Here is a 4,740-nt window from a genome sequence, read left to right as displayed (position 1 = left end):
TGATGAGCTGCTGGCATGTTTGAAGAGCTAGTAGTATAGTAGTTGTTTTTGTATTGTCTGAATCTGACTGAATTATTCAAGGCGCTTTCCTCCCAGAGAGAGAGAGAGAGAGAGAGAGAGAGAGAGAGAGAGAGAGAGAGAGAGAGAGAGAGAGAGAGAGAGAGAGAGAGAGAGAGAGAGAGAGAGAGAGGGAGAGGGAGAGGGAGAGAGACATCATTACCACAATGAACAGAGTGGGGTGTTAATGACTGAGACAGGGAGTCTTCAATAGTGATGGTCTAGGAAAGGATTATTTCACTGGACGCTGGAATAATAGGACAGTGTGTGTGTGTGTGGGGGGGGGGTGGGGGGGTGAAGTAATGTGGATAGCCTACTGAACTTTGGACTAAGTGGACTTCCCCTCGAGTGCCGTCTTTCTCCGTGGTCCAGATGAGGATGAGAGGAGAGAGGCCAGGAGGTCATGAACGCGGTCCATCAGGGTGTGATGGTGTGCAGGCAGGGAATGAACTCGTAGCAGGTCTTTCGATGGGCTGCCTGGGTGTGGAGTGGTCCAGGGACAGCAGCGTAGCTACAGTCGGCTCTGTAGAGATGGACTGTTGTCCGGTCGCGGTGACGGAGCTGCCTGTGACGTGTGGCAGGGCGGACAGGGTGGTGGCACTCGTTAGTGCGGAGCAGCGCATTGCCTTGTGTCACGGCCACATCCTGGGTAAGTCTGTCTGTCTGTATGTATGACGCTCTACTGAAATTTAAATATGATAAGATATTCCTTTATTGATCCCCTTGGGGAAATGTGGGCGTCATGGTCACAGGTATGGGCAGGGTAATAGTAGAAAGACATAAATATAGGCAATAAAATGTTATCTGAATGTAAAAATATGAGGAAAAGATAACAGTGTAAACAATATAATGAACTCTAAATATAAGAATATGAGCAAGTAAACAGTGTAATCAATGTTGCAGATGAGGGTCTGTATGCCCTATCAGTTATATTACACGTTACAATAAAGAATTCAAATCTGAATATAATTATGAGTAAAGTAAAGTTTACTGTTAGTTCTCCGGCTACTGGCAGCAGTCCATGCCCACGGTTGTGGATCATGTTGCTGTATACTATGGAGATGAACAGGCAGGTTGTACTGCTCTCTGATATGAGCCCGGTATTGTTTATTTATTGTTTATTTAAACGGATCCCCATTAGCTGACGCCTTAGCAGAAGCTAGTCTTCCTGGGGTATCTGTGAGATCACTCAAAGTATCAGCTTTCTTTAAACCCTGGAAATGAGTCGTATATCATAGCGTGCCTGACTCTTAACCACCAAAACCTGCACGGACTATAACATATGACATCATGCCAGTTAGGGTACCTTGTATATACTGCACCTTGTGTATACTGTATCTTATCTTATCAGATCATTTCTTGCTGAGCTGTAGTCATGTGTTGTTAAAACAGTAATTTAAAATCATTCATTAGGAGAGAGCTGGTTGTCCATTACTGCAGATTTCCACAGCTGCGATTAAGAGCTTGATTCCACGAAAAAGCATGCTGGGGAACTATTCACAAATATTTGGTCCTATTGTTCCATGTAGCTCAGTGGATAAAGTGCGGCACAGCTCTCACATCCCACCAGGATCACACATAATGTAAAGTATGTATTTGTGGTGCTGGAAGGCGTTTTGGATGAAAGCGTCCACAAATGTTTACATTGACTTTACTTGACATGACTTGATGTGACATTAAGTCAATCATCTTTATAGTTCCCCTTGGAGCCTGGTTAGCTAACATTACTGGGTGTTTACCTCGTTACATAATCTTACTGGGTGTTTACCTGGTTAGATTACCTTACTGGGTGTCCACCTGGTTAGATCACCTTACATTTACATTTACATTACATTTTGTTATTTAGCTGACGCTTTTATCCAAGGTCTGTACAACAGGTCAGCAGGAAGGGTACAACTCTTTCAGCTGAGTAACAATGTTCATCGAACAGTGTTGAAACGTGGGTGCTGCAGTGTGCATAGTAGTAAAGACATGTTGCCCAGCTCCCACCTCTGCTAGTGTCGATGAACTCTCAGCAGTGACATTATTAGATCCTCTTTTCTAATCTATTTAAAACCTGCATTCCTAGAAGAGGGCTGTTAGGAGCTGCAGTTATCCCAGTCTGTACTTTGATCAAAGCACCTCGTTAAGACGGCTCAAACTTAAGGGTTTTTGGGTTTGTATTCAGGAACTCTCTCTCTCTTTTCTCCCTCTCATTATATGCTGTCTCTCTCTGTCTCTCTCTCCCTCTCTCTCTTTTCTCTCTCTGTCTCTCTCCTTTTTCTGCTCTCTCTCTGCTGTCTATCTCTCTCGCACCCTCTCTCCTTTCTCTCTCTCATTCTATGCTGTCTCTCTCCCTCTCTCTCTTTTCTCCCTCTCCTTTTTCTGCTCTCTCTCTGCTGTCTATCTCTCTTTTCTCTCTCTCACTCTGCTGCCTCTCTCTATCTCTCTCCCTCTCTCTCTTTTCTCTCTGTCTCTCTGTCTCCTTTCTCTGCACTCTCTCTGTCTCTCTCCATCTCTCTCTTTTCTCTTTTTGCTCTTACTGTATGTCATGTCAGGTTGGGTTTCTTTCCACCCTGTTCCGAACAGGGCAATACTCCCTCATCTCCCCCGTTTCATCCTCCCCCCATCTCTCTCTCTGTCCAAATATCTAGCAGTCACCGCCAATGTGCGTCAACTAGATCTCCCCTTTGGAAGGGTGCAGGCGATCAACTGTATTTATCCGGACCAAAGGAAACAATTCCGACTTTTGCTTGAATGTTATTTATTTAGACGTCAGGTCCAAACACTCAGCACTAAACAAATAGCCACCAGGTGGTAATTTAGACAGCAGGTAGCTAGTCATTAGTCCAATAATTATAGTCACCGGTCATTAGCCAGTATCAGTTAGTTAACAGTCAGTAGTTAACTAACAGTCAGTTAGTCATTTAGCAGTAGTCAGTAGATTATTTACCTATAATGTAAACAAGAAATAAAACAGCACAGGCTGTGGCTGTGGAAGTGGGTAGATTCCAGGGTAAACCTGAGGAGGAGCGGTTGTGTGTTCTGTGTGATCTGGGAGTGGTGGAGGATGAATATCATTTTGTTTTTTATTGCCCTTTGTACACCACTTTGAGGAGGGCTTTATTTGAAAAAATTCAAATTTCAAACCCAGATTTGTTTTGGCAGTCTGAGAGCTGTATGTTGAGTTGTTTTTTTGTGGAGGACATCTTCGGTTTTGCAGGATTTTTGGAGAAGGCATGGCACCTGAGACAAAACACACTGTATCCTATATAATTGTATTTGAATTGACCTTGTTTTTCTGTTTATTTATTTACATTGAGTACAGCTTGTGTTATATTACGTTTTATTGTATTTTCTTGTATTTTTCTTTTTTTTTATGGCCATCTTGGTCTATGTCAGTTGTTAAGTAATTGGTAAAGTATATTATTATATACTTATTGTTATGTGTCTTGTAAGCCCATATGGGCTGGGCATACATCTGTATGTAAGACACGAAAATAAAAAATATCAAATCAAAATCAATCAAATCATGTATAATAAATGTCTCTATAATAATAACAATAATAATAATAATAATAATAATAATATGTCTGTAGGAATGACGTTGGATAATTCTCCACTCTCTATTTTTTTGTTAATCCGCTGCTTTTATGTGAGATCTCTCATTTTACACTTGTGTTTTTGAGTATGATGGAAACACATGTATGATGTGAGATATAATGTGTATTTATTTAATTGTATTGAGACACACCTTGTAGTGATATCATTAAAACATGATAAAAATCAAATCTCTCTCTTTCTTTCTTTCTTTCTCTCTCTCTCTTTCTCTATCTATCTCTATCTCTCTCACTCACTCTCACACACACACACACACCTTTCACCCTCTTTGAATAGACAGAGAAATGGTGAGATGATGGATTGCTTCTATTCTATATCTCTATCGACACCCATGATAACAACCCATGTAGTGTAACTCTATGTAACAACCCATCATCTACACTCATTGCAGACACATCCACACACTCACTTTTAAACAAACACTCACCTTATTAACACTCACTTTAGATACTAACACTACATTATGTTGACCTATTTATTAAAGAGATTTGCACTACATCCATACATGCATGGAACACACAACAGTGTCCTGAACACACAACAGTGTCCTGTACACACAACAGTGTCCTGAACACACAACAGTGTCCTGAACACACAACAGTGTCCTGAACACACAACAGTGTCCTGTACACACAACAGTGTCCTGAACACACAACAGTGTCCTGTACACACAACAGTGTCCTGAACACACAACAGTGTCCTGAACACACAACAGTGTCCTGAACACACAACAGTGTCCTGTACACACAACAGTGTCCTGTACACACAACAGTGTCCTGAACACACAACAGTGTCCTGTACACACAACAGTGTCCTGAACACACAAGACAGTGTCCTGTACACACAAGACAGTGTCCTGTACACACAACAGTGTCCTGAACACACAAGACAGTGTCCTGTACACACAACAGTGTCCTGTACACACAACAGTGTCCTGTACACACAACAGTGTCATGAACACACAACAGTGTCCTGTACACACAACAGTGTCCTGAACACACAACAGTGTCCTGAACACACAAGACAGTGTCCTGTACACACAACAGTGTCCTGAACACACAACAGTGTCCTGTACACACAGCA

This window comes from Notolepis coatsorum (assembly GCF_963971535.1).
Source record: "Notolepis coatsorum genome assembly, chromosome: 18".
In the NCBI taxonomy this organism is placed as follows: domain Eukaryota; kingdom Metazoa; phylum Chordata; class Actinopteri; order Aulopiformes; family Paralepididae; genus Notolepis; species Notolepis coatsorum.
The sequence above is the reverse complement of the archived record's forward strand: the minus strand, read 5'-3'. Positions refer to the sequence as shown.